This window comes from Ascaphus truei, chromosome 13 (genome assembly GCF_040206685.1).
Source record: "Ascaphus truei isolate aAscTru1 chromosome 13, aAscTru1.hap1, whole genome shotgun sequence".
NCBI lineage: Eukaryota > Metazoa > Chordata > Amphibia > Anura > Ascaphidae > Ascaphus > Ascaphus truei.
The window spans coordinates 25,266,818-25,285,156 of NC_134495.1; the positions used below are offsets into that span (position 1 = coordinate 25,266,818).

The 18,339-nt window shown below is 47.7% G+C and overlaps 1 protein-coding gene across 1 annotated transcript in view; it reads left to right on the plus strand.

The window, feature by feature from the left end:
- The first annotated feature begins 322 nt into the window (after window positions 1-322).
- ASPHD2 (aspartate beta-hydroxylase domain containing 2) overlaps window positions 323-18,339 on the plus strand; it is a 39,666-nt gene continuing 21,649 nt past the window's right edge. Inside the window, exon 1 of the mRNA XM_075568963.1 lies at window positions 323-746. The gene's annotated coding sequence lies outside the window, so the exon portion shown is untranslated. The remainder of the gene's footprint in view (window positions 747-18,339) is intronic.

The following is an 18,339-nucleotide window of genomic DNA, read 5'->3' on the forward strand; positions in this document are numbered from 1 at the left end:
AGCACCTTTTAAAACCATAATAATAATAATAATTATTATTATTATTATTATTTATAACACTGCATCATTTTAGTCACAAATCGCACCAGGGAAATGGGCACCTCTGCCCTGTGAAATACATTATGATGACATTTTTATTGACTCACTTAAAACTTACATTTCACGTCAGCTTCCCTTACTCACACAGATCAATAGATAGTGAGCAGAAATTCAGGTTATATACAGTAGGTTATGTCTTATGTAGCCCATTGATTTTAATAATTTAATATTCCTGCAGGTGGCGCTGTAGGTCGGAGGACTGAAAAGCACATCCCCCTGCCAGCTCATCGCCACATTGTTAAATGCTGTGCGCTAGGAGTCATGGGAGTTGTAGTTCATCGCCTGCCTCCTTTCACTTATACCATGCAATTGACTCGGCCGTGCTGAATTCAATCAAGATCGTTTACATTTAACTATCAACTCCCAGCCAACAAAGACAAAATATGCGGCGAGAAAGAAGTATTTGAAAGACGGCTACAAGCTGCACACGATGTTGGAACTACAAGTCCCATCGTCCTTGGCGAGCCAGAGCCAAGGCAGGAGTTAAAAGGCTCTGTATGAGCCGGGGATAATGCAGCAGGTTGGTTAGGGGATTTTTTACTGCAATATACGTACGTATTTAAATGAGTGGTGAAAAACGAATGACAGGGTGAGACATGACAAGAGTGAGAAGATCTACCCATCATCCCAAAGCTATCTGATAGAAGGTATAGTAATTGCAAGCCTTCTAAAAAATAAATAAAAAAAAACAATTAAATGCATGATGTTTGAATCCTGTCACCATGAAATCTTAATTTACTGCTTTAGTGGATATATGCTGAACTACCTGGATCTCTGATTGCATGCTGGGCCTTTTGATATTAATGATAATGAGATATTTACTCTTATTTTTATTGTTGCATTGCCTTTGCAGTAGCCTCTGAAGATGCAAGATCTACGTGCATTAATATAATTATTAGGGCAACTGCAGTTTGTACGGTCCTGTACACTGCAAGATAAGAGATTAGTTTGTCAAAACAAAGCACAGCAATGATGACGTTGCGATGCTGATCTGATCTAAATACTGTGTTAATTTATAAGCACTGCAGTTTGTGTCACAGACATTGTGTCTGCACATGGTCAGATGAAGGTACAATATATCTTCCCCATGTACAGTATGCGTAGGGCTCACTGTATCTCAAAGGTGCTATCAGACGTGCAATTTGCCACTGAATAGTTTTCGTGGGCGGGTGATTAAGTGTAATAAATATGCTAAACAGGTACAGAAATCTGCAGCAGTCCTGCAGCCGTAAAGCTGTTTGCAGAGCTTGACTGGTCCTGCTGATCGTATGTATTTGGGGGGCACGGTGGGTATTGCATATGCCTCTTCTAACAGAAAGGGCTTTTGCCTGTATTAAGATCCCTTTATCTAAAGACTAGCAAAATGCACTGGTCTTAACACGGCTGTACAAATGCCATACTGTATATATCGAGTCTGAGTACACCATTTGGCTATCTCGCAATGCAATAGCTGCTTTGCAACATGTACTTGTATGTTTTAATGGCTTTGCAGCATGGGCCTGCTACCGTAGGCAGTGGAGGTTAGCGTAACATTTTGTGTTACCCGATGGGGTCGTTTACCAAGGAGAAAGGGTGACGTAGCTTGTGGCGCAATGCATGCATTAAGCCGTTGTGTGTGTGTGTGTGTGTTTATATACATACATCAGGCATTCCATAACTTATTTTGCAGGTTTATTCCGACGTTGGGAGCTGAGCCGAAAGGTCGAAATAAACCCGCAGAAGAAGTTCTTTAGTGCCTGCCTTATCTTTCTTAGAAACTGTATTCAGGCGGATTGTACCCAATATATATTATTGATCGCCTGAAAGTGAGAGCCCTGAATCTGTTAAAAGTGTGTGTGTTATTTTTTTTTAGAAAGAGAAACATAAAAACGTGATTTATTTGTTATTTCACATGTATATCCGTCATCAGGATTCTTTGTTCAATGAAACCAGGTTTATGTTCTGATTGAGATACAGGGGTAGACTTGTTTCTCTTCAGACGATGGTCTCTGGGTTCTTCGTCTACCTTGAACTGATGTTGACAATGGTAGTGTGAGATCAACCAATCAGAATTCCCCATTTAGCAAAGCTTGTGTACCCTGGAACCTTGCTATGGAACTTTTCCACAGATGGAACTTGGAGAAATGAGGCACACTCATTGGCTCAGGCTGTTGTCATGGAAGCGTAGAACCTGTCTTATGCTGTAGCCTAAACTGTCTCTGGGATGTTCCATTCATCCACATTTCATGGGGGGGGGGGGGATATTTTTTTATGTTTTAAGCCTAAATTCAGAGGTTTGAAAACTCGGGCCCCAATTTGTCTCATAAATATTGTAAATTCCCCTTTCCTTCCTTACTGTTTACTGTACTTCCCTTTTAACACCCCCAGCAGTATTGTATGTATACATAAAAGGATATAATTTTTTATTAAAAGTACAGTAAAGGGGAACTGGAATCCTAATTTATTTTATTTTTTCCATGTAAGAAAATAACCGTGGATTTAAAAATCCGCAATATTATTACAGTCGATCATACCAAGTATTGCACTTTGTGGTTTATTCTGTGCCCTGCCGTGTCCATTGTTCTGCATCTCTCTGCTGTCCAACTGTCACCCACTGGGATGTCATTTATGACTCTGTGTGTGACGGGGACCCTTCAACAGTAGGAGGTCGGTGGGCAGGAGTGATTTTAGGGACGGTTTCCTTTGGGACGGATGCATCACCATTGTCTTTACTAGTGTATCATCCTGTTATCTAGGAATATTGAATTGTCTATGAAAGGGGTGGCCAACTCCAGTCCTCAAAGGTCACCAACAGGTCAGGTGTTAATGATATCCCTGCTTCAGCACAGGGTGGACTGAGCCACTGGTTGAGCCACCAGTGCTGAAGCATGGATATCCCTTATACCTGGCCTGTTGGTGGCCCTTGAGAAATGGAGTTGGCCACTCCTGGTCTGTGCCTGGTCTGTGCCGTCTCCTCTGGCACTCATGGACTTAATTTAGGATGTTTACTTCTCTTTTTTGTTTTTTTTACACACACTAAAATAGAGTGGTCCCCCATAGCTGATCTATGGTCTAGCAACATCCACTGAACCCCCGGTTCATGAGATGGGCAGTTTTGGGCACAAACTGGGTAAGGGTCCCCCTTGGCACCAGGCAGCTAATAGAAAGTAACAAAATCATCGTGGAGATGGCGGTGCTGCTTTCTGTTGGTGACCCGGGGTGGGCTGGTCAGGGTGGGGGGTGACTCTCCAGCGCCTCCCATGCAGGGCAGGCTGTATTACTGCTGCACATTCTGGTCTTCAGAGGGCGATCTTCCCAGGCCCCCCTGGTTACTACTCTCTGATCCCACAGGTCAGGCAAGATACATGTATATGTATGGGGGGGGGGGTAATTTGGTGTGTGTGTGTTTTTAATTTGATGAGTGTGTGTGTGTGTGGGGGGGGGGGGGTCACTTTGCATAGGATGGTGTGGGGGTTCATTTTGTGTATTTATAGGGCATGCTTGCACAACTCCGGGCCGCAAACAGCCCAGGTTTTCAGGACATCCCTACTTCAGCACAGCTGGCTTAATTAGTGGCTCAGCCATACCAAGCCACTAATTGAGCCAGCTGTGCTGAAGTAGGTATATCCTGAAAACCTGGCCTGTTTGCGGCCCTCGAGGACTGGAGTTGTGCAGGCCTGGTATAGGGTGTTTGGGAGGCTAATTTGGTGTATGTATGGTGGGTGGAAGGTTACTTTGTCTGTATAGGGATTTTGGGGGGTTACTTTGGTGTATGTATGGGGTGTATATGCGTGATTTGTTTAAACTTTGGGATTGTGTGTATGGTACATTTGGTCTACATTTGTTTGTATGGGTTGTCGGGTGAGCATGCGTGTTGTGTGGTGTGTATGTGGGCAGCCTGATATTTGCACTGGCGGGTGGTGCTTGGTGCCCAGTGTAAAACTTGCCCCTGTAGTGACTCCAGAAACAACATGGTTTTTTTTTATTTACCCTTATTCTCGTTCGAGAACTGAGGGGTTGCCAGAAGGTCGGGGGGCTACAGGTCAGCTCTGAGGGGGATTGCATGAAGGGAAATGGCCCCAAGTGTGGTAGTACAAAATATAGTTTAGCTACACACAAAGAGAAACCCCCGCACAGCTGAAATGTGAACCACAGTGAGGTGCTAACTAGGTAAGGGAGATACATTTAGCAGTGATTGAGTGCTTATATACAGGCATACCGCGGTTTAAGGACACTCACTTTAAGTACACTCGCGAGTAAGTACATATCGCCCAATAGGCAAATGGCAGCTCGCGCATGCGCCTGTCAGCACGTCCTGAACAGAAATACCGGCTCCCTACCTGTACCGAAGCTGTGTGCAAGCGGGGAGACTATAGGGCCTGTTACACATGCGTTATTTACATCAGTTATGCACGTATATGACGATTGCAGTACAGTACATGCATCAATAAGTGGGGAAAAGGTAGTGCTTCACTTTAAGTACATTTTCGCTTTACATGCATGCTCCGGTCCCATTGCGTACGTTAATGCGGGGTATACCTGTACTAGGTCTCCCTTTTCTCTTGTATACAAAATATAGTTTACCCAAGTAGAGCTCTACTTTATCTACTGGGAATGACCTAATTTGCATGTTTTATTGCCCCAACTTTAGTTTATCTGCGTATACCTAGCCGTCTGTAAACCTGGGCTTCGCGCCAACCAAAAAAATCTCACGGAGGTCACAATTTGGGAGAGTCAGCATTGCGAAAACTTTTCTAGTTCTCTTCAGTAATGGAGTATTACATTATAATTATTCTCACCAAGTCTCCTAGAAGATTGTCCTTGAAACATAAGCTTCTAAAAATATATATATATTTTTTAAAAGCACCCTTTGTCGGTTTTCATGGTATTGATGGAATGTGGACTAGATTTCCTAAGTGGTGCGCAAACTGGGGGGGCACAGCCCCCAGGTGGGCCGATGATTTTTCTTGGGGGAGGGGGGGGGGGGGGGGGGAAAGTGGGAGGCCTCTGCAACACTCCACTTGCCGTGATTCAGCCGGCTCCAGGACGAGTGACCATGGCAACGCGGCGCCAGATGTCGCCACGGGGTCGTGACCCTACGGTAACGTGATGTCGAATGACGTCACGGGGTCAGGTAAGGAGGGGGGCGGTCAACAAAGGAAAGCAGGCGGGGGGCGCGCAGCAAAAAAAGTTTGCGCGTCCCTGCCTTAACAGAGCAGTTCCTCCTTTGGACCGCACCCTCTTAAAAAAAAAAAAAAATGGGTTGGAAGCAAAGGGTCCCCCCGGAGGTGAGCCACGTTCCTTTCAGCTCAGGGGACCCGTGGTTTCCCGAGACATACTGGAAAAGGTGACGGCGGTACTTCCTGAATGTTTAAATCATCATGGGGACTTGGGCAAAAAGGAATCCCTGATGGATGACATTGAGGTTTCCCATTGGCTCACCTGGAGGGGGCGGTGCCGGCCCTACCTTCAGTGGTACAGTGGTTATCTTGTGTATCAGGTGGTCCCAAGTGCTGAACATGGTGTGCTTCAGCCTCGGGGACCTGGAACCTTCCGATCCATACAAATGAATGTAGTCCCAGCAGTGGAATGAGACCTTTTCCCGTCCGCCCCTCCGCCGCTGCCGTTCAACCGCTATGGACAGTCCGCGACAGCCGTTTTGCCACTGAGGTAAGTGATTCGTGTTGGAATTAGAGGTTAATTTTAGGGATTTTGCTGTAAGTGGTTAAGCATTTTAGGGTAAGGGGTACGCTTAGGGGTTTAGAGTAAGGGGTTAAGTGTTTTAGGGTAAGTGGTACTGTTAGGTGGTTAGGAGGTTTAGGGTAAGGGGTAAAGAACAGCGTTAATGTTTGGGGTAAGGGGCTAACATGTTGGGGTATGAGTTAATGGTAAGGTTAGGGGGTTACCTGGGCGGCGAAACAGGCAGCGGCTAAAGGCCGACGGCAGAGCGGCTGCGGTAAAATGTCCTAGACTAGGGGTGGCCAACTCCCTGTCCTCAAGGGCAACCAACAGGTCAGGTTTAAATGATATCCCTGCTTCAGCACAGGTGGCTCAATCAGTGCGTCAGTCAACAAGCCACTGATTGAGCCACCTGTGCAGATTCAGGAATATCCATAAAGCCTGACCTGTTGGTGGCCCTTGAGGACTGAAGTTGGCCGCCCCTGTTTTGTTTCTTAATGCTAAAACAACAACTCGCCCATAATGGTTTCATTGCTTCTGAGGTCACGAATTGTTCAATCAAGAGCCTCTAATGCAGGTGTTTGCAAAGTTTTGGCGCTGCACCCCCCTGCCACCGCTCCTCCCGTGTTCACCCCCCCCCCTTTCCTACAGGGTCAAATGATGCAGCGGGGTCATGTCACATGGCCCCACAGCGCCATTTGATGCCGCGTTGCTATGGCGAAGCGGAGTCAAATGATGCAGCCGGTCATGTGATGTCACGCCCCGTCAACCCACGGCGTCAGTTGGCACCGCGTCGCCACAGCAACGCTGTCTTCTGAGCCAAGGTAGGATAGAGTAGAGGCCTTGCGCTGTCCCCGGCATTTAATTTAAATGCCTTGGGGAAGAGCCTGGGGCCTCTAAGCACCGCGTGCCCCCCCCCCAAAAAAATCTTGTGCCCCCCCCCCAGTTTGCGCACCCCTGCTCTAATGCGTGTTTGTGGGACATTGTACTCTCGCACTCTAAGGCCTCGGCCATGGTCAGCGCTTACGCGCTGAGCCGCGCTTGCACTTACCTGTGAGCCCCTACAGCCGCAATGAGAGCGGCTTTAGTAGGGGCTCGCCTACGCTTCCGCAAGCGCGCGGAAGCGTAGGTCTTAGGTCATTTTTAAATTCAAGCGCTTGCCGGAGCGCAGGGCCGGTCACGTGAGCGGTTCGCCCAATGAGGGCGAACCAGCTCCGTGACGTCACTGGCCCGCCCCCTGACGGCGCGCAGGGAAAGCACCCGCAAGGCCAGGGAAAGCACCCACTTTCCCTGAGCCTCAACTTGCCAGCGGGAAGCTTGGCCGAGGCCTAAAAAAAATAAATTAAAAAAAAAAAAAATATATATATATATATATATATATATATATATATATATATATATATATATATATATATATATATATATATATATATATATATATATATATATATATATATATATATATATATATATATAATATATATTTTTTTTTTTTAAATTGAGGATCCTCTAGTTTCTATGCAATTTTTTTTATGGCCATTCTTTAATGTTTATATCCATTTCTTTACTGATATATCTCTGTATATTTTATGTAGGTACTGTATTGATAAGTGTTACTGTTAAAGGAAGGAGTAATCACACCTCTCACATATATTATCTCGTGTGTGTGAAGGTGAAGCATATATGTACAGTGAGTGGTATAATGTCTAAATCTACTATATATTTTGGAAAGTAGTTTGTTTGCAGTTGGACACCTCTTAAGATATAACTAACATTTTTATGATGGTTCCTGAGATCAACGAGCAGGTTTGTGTCTGTTTGCATTCATTCTATGAGTTATTACAATCTCTCTGACCAAGTCAGCCACTGGATGTTGTACCTGGTAGTCTATGTATCTGGCACGTGACATCATACTGGGGACATCATAATGCATACAGCCTGGTGGCAGATTAGGAGAGTCAGATAGCTATAAAGTTTACACAGAAAGCAGACAAAGAAAGAAAGACAGGAAGTCGGTTGGCGCGTGAGGATCATGGAAGAACGCTGGAGGAGAGAGAGGCGGAAAGATTTGGGGACATCATAAGGTATTAAGGGAAAGTGATGGGAGGGAGAGAGGTAAGGGGGTAGTGGGGGTGAGGGGTGAGGGGAGAGGGTGGTTTCTTAGAATTCCCGAGCAACGCCGGGTACTTTCAGCTAGTATTAAATAAATACAGCACTCGCTGAAGGAGTGTGTAAATCTAAACAATCCCAACTAAATGCATACGGAATGGATAATGTATAAGTAAATAATTACGTATAGATATATGATAAAGTATCTGTTGTCCAAATGTAGCATAGGTTGAACTTGATGGACGTTTGTCTTTTTTCAAACTCATCTACTATGTAATGTTTATGCCATAAATTTGGTATTAACCTTATTTAAAAAAAAAAAACAAAAAAAAAAAAAAACAACGCAAACACCTATAGGTGTCAGATTTTGGTAAGTGTCGCCCCTTAACCGTTTGCGTGCCGGCAGGGCCCCTGCCATGCCTGAACCCACGAAGCAATGTATTTCCCCCCCCCCCCATATCTCACCTAATTTACTATTGGAGGTTGACCTTGGAAAATGTCCAGAATGTGTTGGTTTCAGAAACGTGCGTTAATGTTCCCGCCCGAGTCGTACGTCTGTGCGCTCGGATGTGGGTGTTACGATGCGTGTCCCCCTTTTTTTTGCGGTGGCTGATGAGACGACAAAGCAAACGAACCGACTGCTGACCCAGAAGCGGGCTGCTCGGCTGCACGTTAGTGTTAAATATTTGCAGTCCCAGCAGCTGGTCCCGAGTGGGAGTACCGCAGTAACCGCGGTTACACGCAGTAACCGCGGTTACACGCACTGCCATGTTATGGCAATTCCAGGCGTTTGAGACAAAGCAAAACTGGATACAATGCGCAGAGAGAGATGATGTTCAAAGGCGGCTGTGTTAGATATTTATTGCGTACCAATATACCAACTCATATTTTAAACAGGTAATCCAAGCAGCTTAAAATAAAAAAATATATATTTTTTTTAATATATGCAGCCTTTGATTACCTTTTATTAAAAACTAATTACCTAAGTTGGCAATCGATTTAATTCTCCTGTGATTGATCAGCAAAGTCCTGTTTCCCAGGGTTCACTAAATGGCCGCCTTTCAGTTTAAAATCATTCCTTCAGTCAGTGTAACTCAGCAGCTACAATGTATCCTGATATTTCCAAGGTAACATTAGCCATTGTTACAGTTTGCAGCTCAAACTGCTGGGAACATTGTGATAATTTGTTGCCAAACGGGAAAGTGTTACACAAAGATCTTGCACTGCTGGGGATGTGGGCTAAAAACTTATAGAAATCAAAGGACGCTCAGTATATTAAAAATCATTAAAAATGGCATTGAGTTGAATTTTAAAATTAGAACAACGGTAGTAAGTATGATCTAATACTACAGAACTGATTTCTTTTTATTTTTTTATTTTTTAAACATGTAGGATGTAGGATATTGCGGGATTGCTCCCTTTAACACTCACTGATTTTGGGGGCGTCTGTCACTGATTTTGGGCGCCTGTCACTGATTTTGGGCGCCTGTCACTGATTTTGGGCGCCTGTCACTGATTTTGGGCGTCTGTCACTGATTTTTGTAAGTGAGCACTTTCCCATGAAACTGACTTTTTTTTTTTTTTTTTGATCCACAACTCTAAAATCTCACTTTTATGGTCTTTTCACTCTTTGGGTGACCGCCCCGCGGGATGTAGGTTACTACAGTACGTCACGGTGTCTGGCGCCCCAGGGATCCCACGGCGTAGCTGCCACTGCTATTTTGCTCTGTTTTCTACGGGAGACGGTGTTCTGTTTTTTGCCGCGATCACGTGATATCTCCCAAGCAGCCACGTGACGTCCCGGGCCCCACCGGCGTTTAAGGGGTTAAATGACATATCTGCTATTTCAGTAGCTCGGGTATGTATTCCATTCCCTCTGCTACACTAATGCGTGTGATTCCGAATTCCCTTCCGCGTCCTGGGGCTTTTGTAGAAAAGCATCGCGAATGGTTTTTGTCATGGTAAATTGCGCATGCGTGCCTATGTACCGACTTTAAAATGTTTAATGCTGGGCCACGTCAAAGGCTTCTTTCCTTTTTTTTACGAGGGTATTGAAACGTGCCCGGGCTGCAGATATTAATGGTATACAGTGTGTCTAATGTGCATCGAAATCGTACATCTTGGAATAAACCCTAAAAAGTCAGCATGGAATGAAGCCGCCCTGTATCAACCCAGTTATTTATTTGACACAGCGAAGGCGTTTCATTAGGTTACCAAAATGTATTTATTAATAATAATAATAATAATAATAATAATAAGACACTAATAATGTACTAGCGAAGGCGTTTCATTAGGTTACCAAAATGTATTTATTAATAATAATAATAATAATAATAATAATAAGACACTAATAATGTACTGTATGTTTGCTGACACTAGTTATAAATAAAAAATACGCATCATTTTGCTTGAATTTAAATGGTATCAATCAGGTATTCAACATGACACGGTGTCAAAAAATCATTTAAAACAACAAACTGTGTCCTGTATGAAGGTTTTGTACTAACAGCGCACATTTACGGCGCACATTTAATGCCGGTTTGTTTAACTTTTAAGCACTAACATTTTGACTCGCAATTTAAACATAGATAGATATATTCTTGGTACATAGGTGTCTAGTGTCCTTACTGCAGTATTTGCATTACTTTGGTACCCCAATTACTTTTACACTTGACCCTATCGCTCCGTGCTACTGTTCTGCTCCGTGCTGGTTTCTGCTCCGTGCTGGTTTCTGCTCCTTGCTGGTTTCTGCTCCGTGCTACGGCTTCTGCTCCGTGCTGGTTTCTGCTCCGTGCTACGGCTTCTGCTCCGTGCTGGTTTCTGCTCCGTGCTGGTTTCTGCTCCGTGCTGGTTTCTGCTCCGTGCTGGTTTCTGCTCCGTGCTGGTTTCTGCTCCGTGCTGGTTTCTGCTCCGTGCTGGTTTCTGCTCCGTGCTGGTTTCTGCTCCGTGCTGGTTTCTGCTCCGTGCTGGTTTCTGCTCCGTGCTGGTTTCTGCTCCGTGCTGGTTTCTGCTCCGTGCTGGTTTCTGCTCCGTGCTTCGGTTTCTGCTCCGTGCTACGGTTTCTGCTCCGTGCTACGGCTTCTGCTCCGTGCTGGTTTCTGCTCCGTGCTACGGCTTCTGCTCCGTGCTACGGCTTCTGCTCCGTGCTACGGCTTCTGCTCCGTGCTGGCTTCTGCTCCGTGCTGGCTTCTGCTCCGTGCTACGGCTTCTGCTCCGTGCTACGGCTTCTGCTCCGTGCTACGGCTTCTGCTCCGTGCTGGCTTCTGCTCCGTGCTGGCTTCTGCTCCGTGCTGGTTTCTGCTCCGTGCTGGTTTCTGCTCCGTGCTGGTTTCTGCTCCGTGCTGGTTTCTGCTCCGTGCTGGTTTTTTCTGCTCCGTGCTGGTTTTTTCTGCGATGACCACAACCCCCGAGAGTTGGGGGTTTCTGGGCCTAAAAATTGCGTTTCGGCATTAAAGTCCTAACTTTTATCAGCGAGACCCTAATACAGCCTGAGACGCTGGTGCGCACAATTAGTCAGACTGGCAGAAATTCTGTGTTTTTCATCCATTTTTACAGCCACATGTTAGGCCAGGTCCCCGCTGGCTACTGCAGCGCCCGCTGTGGCGGACGTTGCACGGATGAGCCCTACCTTCAATGGGGTCGGGCCCGCTGCGCGCCGACTTTTTCAGGAACACCTGAAAATGGAGATGGCGATGGAGCGCTAGGCCACGCCCCCAGCAGTTCAGCCAATGAGGGCGAACCTGCCGGGTGACATCACAGCCACGCCCCCTGTCTTTCCCCCTGCAGACCGGGGAATTCAGCTGCACGCGCTGCCAGCCTTGCGGGCGCCCGTGCAGCGCAGGCACTGGTGCCGCAGCTTTATGATGTTCTGTTTCCTGCTGGTAGGGAGCAGAGGAGAGGACGAGGTGGGATAAACGCAATTCCTTGTAAATGGCCCAAAACGTTCAGTAAACAATTTCACAATCTCAATTGCCTTTCTGTCAACAAATGTAACCATGCTTAAAGCAAAGATTGTAATACGTTTAGTTTCTTCGGAAACTAATCACAGCTTCCTCTTCTTTGGGGCTGTCACGTCATACTGAGTAAGGACCGTGAGCATACATGATATGACGTTCAGGGAATGTACCAGTCGACCTCCGGAAACCCCTATTCAGAGAGATTTGGGGGGCTTGAACATTAAGGGCGTTTTAATGGCAAAGGGTTGACTTGTACCAGTGATACTAACTGGAAGTCTATGAGACTGGCTTCAAATCTATTTCACGTCCGTAATAGGGGCTCTGGTAGTGCTGACTGGGAACATTCACTAATGTGCTAAGGGTTGGTTATAGATGCTTTATCGGATATAGAGAGATATGGATGTAGATGTCTCTCTCTAGCTCTTGCCCGCTCTATAATGTAGCTCTTGCATGCTCTCTCTATACTGTAACTCTTGCGTGCTCTCTATACTGTAGCTCGCACGCTCTCTATACTGTAGCTCTTGTGCGCTCTTTATACTGTAGCTCTTGCACGCTCTTTATACTGTAGCTCTTGCACGCTCTTTATACTGTAGCTCTTGCGCGCTCTTTATACTGTAGCTCTTGCGCGCTCTTTATTCTGTAGCTCTCGCGCGCTCTTTATACTGATGCACTCCATACTGTAGCTCTCACTCGCTCTATACTGTAGCTGTCGCGCGCGCGCTATATAGTAGTTCTCGCGCTCTCATTATACTGTAGCTCTTTCGCGCTCTATAGTGTAGCTCTCTCTCTCTCTCTATATAATGTAGCTCTCACTCGCTCTATACTGTAGCTCTCGCGTGCGCTCTATACAGTAGCTCTCGCACTCTCTTTATACTGTAGCTCTCACACACTCTATACTGTAGCTCTCTTGCACTCTCTCTATACTGTAGCTCTCTCTATACTGTAGTTCTCACTCTCTCTCTCTCTATACTGTAGCTCTCACTCGCTCTATACTGTATCTATCGTGCACGCTCTATACAGTAGCTCTCACACTCTCTTTATACTGTAGCTCTCACTCCATAATGTAGCTCTCGTGCTCTCTCTAGCTCTCGCGCTCTCTCTCTAGCTCTCGCGCTCTCTCTAGCTCTCGCGCTCTCTCTAGCTCTCGCGCTGTCTCTAGCTCTCTCGCGCTCTCTCTAGCTCTCGCGCTCTCTCTCTCTAGCTCTCGCGCTCTCGCGCTCTCTCTCTAGCTCTCGCGCTCTCTCTCTCTAGCTCTCGCGCTCTCTCTCTCTAGCTCTCGCGCTCTCTCTCTCTAGCTCTCGCGCTCTCTCTCTCTAGCTCTCGCGCTCTCTCTCTCTAGCTCTCGCGCTCTCTCTCTCTAGCTCTCGCGCTCTCTCTCTCTCTAGCTCTCGCGCTCTCTCTCTCTCTCTAGCTCTCGCGCTCTCTCTCTCTCTAGCTCTCGCGCGCTCTCTCTCTCTAGCTCTCGCGCTCTCTCTCTCTCTCTCGCGCTCTCTCTCTAGCTCTCGCGCTCTAGCTCTCGCGCTCTCTCTAGCTCTAGCGCTCTCTCTAGCTCTCACGCTCTCTCTAGCTCTCACGCTCTCTCTCTAGCTCTCACGCTCTCTCTCTAGCTCTCACGCTCTCTCTCTAGCTCTCACGCGCTCTCTCTAGCTCTCACGCGCTCTCTCTAGCTCTCACGCTCTCTCTCTAGCTCTCACGCTCTCTCTCTAGCTCTCACGCTCTCTCTCTAGCTCTCGCACTCGCTCTTGCACTCTCTAGCTCTCGCTCTTGCGCTCTCTCTAGCTCTTGCACTCTCTCTAGCTCTCGCACTCTCTCTAGCTCTCGCGCTCTCGCTCTCTCTCTAGCTCTCGCTCTCTCTCTAGCTCTCGCGCCCTACCTTTTGAGAGCCCGGGGTAAGCTTGAGAAACGGAGTTGAAATACTGTGTCTTTATTCAATTCTAAAACCATCCGGTACCACAGGGCCCCTTTCCACCCCCAAGATCTTGAATGTCTGCTCCCCAAAATGTGCTCATCGTTAAGGTCCCCAGAAAGTCTGACTGCAGACAGGAAGTTATCGCCGAGCCATTTGTTAATGGGACCGTCGGCATTGCTGATTGGCTCACGGGAAGGAAGCTGTCGTGGGCAGCCATATTCCCTAACGGCAAACTCCCTCTTGTTTATAAGAAGTTTGGCAGATTGGCGTACCTGTGCTGTGTGGCCCTGGTTAGATTGGTTTTAACACCCGAACCCTCCAATAAAGACGTCCTCTCTCGCCGATTTCCTGTGGGTCTCGCTTATTCTGAGTCTGTCGCTCCGATTTTTCACATCAGCTGCCCCACAGACTTCAGTGGTGTCTCACCGGGGGAAAAAATCGCTGCTTTTGTATTAAAATGTCATTTTTTTTATGTCCAAACCCCGCCAAATCTCACTGATTTTGGTCCTGGGATACCTGTCTGATAAAGGAGGGAGAGGGCTGTTTTCTAGGCACTGCTGCTAGAAAGATAGCTCTCTCTCTGAAATGATGATACATTTTGCTCCGCTGCTCGGGAGGCGCTGCAACTCATTGCTTTAGGAAAGCGTATAAACACAGAGAAGCTGTGTCTAGGATGGTTCTTTTTTTTGATCAAGCACCAGCTCTTAAACCATCTTTGCTCCATCCGGGGGCGAAATTGATTTTCCCCTTGGAGTTAAGTCATTTTTATTTTTCTGCTGCATTGAGCCGCAGACATAGAGACGCTGCATGCAGGATCGGGTTTGTGACTGACCCTGATTCTGCTCTTTCTCCTGCAGCGGTGTCGTTGGTTTTGCTCACGCTGCTGGGAGGTTTGATCTGGTGTAAAACAGCCGCCGTACGTCGCAGGGCGAGACCCTCCTTTGTGACCAATTTGGGCACCGGATGGATTCAGTTGCGCTGAAACATGCCTGCGTCTATGTATTAACCTTGGCTGCCCCATTTCCGGGGTGCGTTCTGCGTCTGCCTGCGACGAGATGGGGGATTTATGGAGCGAGTGGGAGGAGTTACATTTGCATATTGGCGAAGTAACCCTTTGGCCGCTCCAAGACGCGGTCACTACATCATGGACTCTGACACCCTGCGCCTTTGCTCGCGCCCTCCGTTCTCACGGAGCACCGGAAGCTATCTGAAGTAATAGGGAAACGATGGAGGGGGAGAACTCTTCCTGATGAAGGGCCGCCCCACCAGCACTCAAAGGGTTAAAGGTAGCGCAGGTTTATTTTTTTTAGCGCATAATACTCCAATTTCTACAACCGTAGACAAACACTTAATTATGTCGCGTCTCAGACAAACAGAAAAACAAATCCGTAAATGCGTCGGCGCCACCGGATCTCTTGATCCACAGAGCGCAGGATGTTGTGGGCGAGGCGTATCAGCAGAGGGGGTTTGGGTGCCGCGCTCTCGGTCTCTTCAGATGTCTGCTGGCGACGTTTCTACTGTAGATGGTTAAGAAGAGAGGTGTACGCGGTAACGCTTTTGGGATGCAGATGAGGGGGGAAAGTGGCCTGCCCCGTGCGCAGAATGTATAGGTAGATGGGGGTAACGCCACGTTTTAGGCAGGATCTATAGTGCGTGCGCTACGCCGTGTGTGTGTGTGTGTACAATGTTATTAAAAAAAATTATTGAAGGATTAATTTATTTATTTGAAACCGTATTTACACACACACACACACACACACACACACACACACACACACACACACACACACACACACACACACACACACACACACACACACACACACACACACACACACACACACACACCTTCACTCGCGCATACCAGAATGTTTTCCCTCCCGTCTCTCCGCTTCAGCTAAAGCCATATTTCAGAGTTTTAGGTAACGTCACTTTTTGAGCCTATTTTTCAAATTTTCAACTTGTCTAACTCTTATTGTGTGCTGGGAACCATTTTTATATATATATATATATGTGTGCGTGTCTCTCCAATGGCCATTGCAAACTGACAGTCACCATGGTGACCTCCGACGCTAGAGCTTAAATCGTGTTGTTTAACCCCTTGAGTCACTACTTCATGGGGTCCGGGTCCAGTGGCCCCATGTTATAGTGACTACGTCTGCACAGGATCCGATCGGCCCAGTAGGGAACCGGCGCCAGCATTCCGTTTCACTGAAAATGGCCGCTGCGGATATGTGACCGCACTGTGCTGGAGAGGCCGCGACTTCCCCGGCACTATAAGGGTTAACACAAGGGGGGGTGGGGGGGACTTTTATTTATTTATTTTTTAAAGTGTAGGACATGCTCAAGGGGCAATATACTCCTATATTCTACTGGGGGGCATTACTGCTTTAACAGAGCTTTGTGGTTCTAGACTGACACCGATGTGGATGGAGGTAAATATTAGCGCGTTCTGAGGTAAAGTTACAGAATAAATGGATTTTGGCTGGACCGTACACACACTTATTATGGTGGTGTGCGTCATGTTTATTTACATTTTGCTAAAATAACATAATACTGTATATCGATCCAAATGTTTAATACATTTTTTTCTTTCATTTTTCTATACCTTTTGCAAATTTTTTGCTTGTCCAGGTCTTCTGTTTTTGGAATGCCCTTGTCCTTTCTAATATATAACTACATACTGTATATATCACTCATGCTTTTGATCCTGAGGCCCCCCCCCCCCCCCACCCACCTTGTCCTCATTTTGGTCCACGGAGGTTGACCTAGTAGGGTGCTACATGACTAAGTGCCTCCGTCCATGCTGGACCTCATACATATATCGCTGTATCTGACTGCACCTGTGACACGGATTGTGTCTCGCGTCCCTCGCAGACACTCTCGAGTAGAGTAATGTGAAGAGGATGAGGATGATGGCCTCATTAAGAGCTCTGTCCGTGTGCTGCGTCTCTGAACTAGTCCCCAGAAGATTATTCATGAACGGCAGTGACGTCTTATTTCTTTAGAGGCTTTCAGGACCTACGATACTTGTGTGGGAATTATTAACCCTTTAGCAAAGTGTTTTTCACACTTGTTTTCTTCTCGTGACCCAGTATGAGACACATTTCTGACCGCGAGCCAAAGAAAAAATTCCCACTCAATTTCTCTCTTCCATCTACCGCCCCCTGCCCACTCCATGTCTCCCCCCGCCTACCCCACTCCATGTCTCCCCCCCACTGCCCCACTCCATTTCACCCCCCCCCCCCACTGCCCCACTCCATGTCTCCCACTCCATCTCTCCCCCCCCCCACTGCCCCACTCCATGTCTCCCCCCCCCCACTGCCCCACTCCATGTCTCCCCCCCCACTGCCCCACTCCATGTCTCCCCCCCCCCCACTGCCCCACTCCGTCTCCCACTCCATGTCTCCCCCCCCCACTGCCCCACTCCATGTCTCCCCCACCCACTGCCCCACTCCATGTCTCCCCCCCCACTGCCCCACTTCATGTCTCCCCCCCACTGCCCCACTCCATGTCTCCCCCCCCCACTGCCCCACACATGTCTCCCCTCCACTGCCCCACACCATGTCTCCCCCCCCCCACTGCCCCACACCATGTCTCCCCCCCCCACTGCCCCACACCATGTCTCCCCCCCCCACTGCCCCACATCATGTCTCCCCCCCCCACTGCCCCACACCATGTCTCCCCCCCCCACTGCCCCACACCATGTCTCCCCCCCCCACTGCCCCACACCATGTCTCCCCCCCACTGCCCCACTCCATGTCTCCCCCCCACTGCCCCACTCCATGTCTCCCCCCCACTGCCCCACTCCATGTCTCCCCCCCACTGCCCCACTCCATGTCTCCCCCCCACTGCCCCACTCCATGTCTCCCCCCCACTGCCCCACTCCATGTCTCCCCCCACTGCCCCACTCCATGTCTCCCCCCACTGCCCCACTCCATGTCTCCCCCCCCACTGCCCCACTCAGTTTTTTGCATGCATGCATGCACACACACACCTCTTGTGGGTGGGGGCCTCCGATCCCACGTTGGCGGATGCAAAAGTTGCGCCCAACTTCCGTCGCTGACCGGCGGGATGATTGGAGTGAAGGCCCCCTCGGTGGCAGCTGGGGAGAGCTGGAGCCCGGCAGCCGGTTGCAGAAGTTTGGCCCAAAACAATTGTCCCAGCTCCCCCCCTCCATATGTCGGTGCCAGCAGCGACCCAGTGAAGTCGGGTATGGGTCGCGAGCCCGAGTTTGTAAAACACTGCCCAGCAACCTAAATGTGTCGGCCTTATCTACGTTATTTCAGTTCATGTGGGTGTGTAAAATATATACACGTGTGTGTGTGTGTGTGTGTGTATATAAACACTGTAGTGTATATCGATTTAATATAAAGCAGGGGTGGTTCAATACTGGACACCTGGAAACACTACCTACATCATGTGAGACATTTAAACCACCATTTTGTTTGTTCTGGAGGGGGAGGGTACTGGGCTTATATTTCCAGCTATGTATCTGGGGAACCCAGGGCTGGATATGGGTGTTTAAGCTCTGGAGGCCACATAAAAAAAAAAATAGGGGTGGGTAAAAAAAAAAAAAAAAGTATGTATGTATTATTTATTCTTATT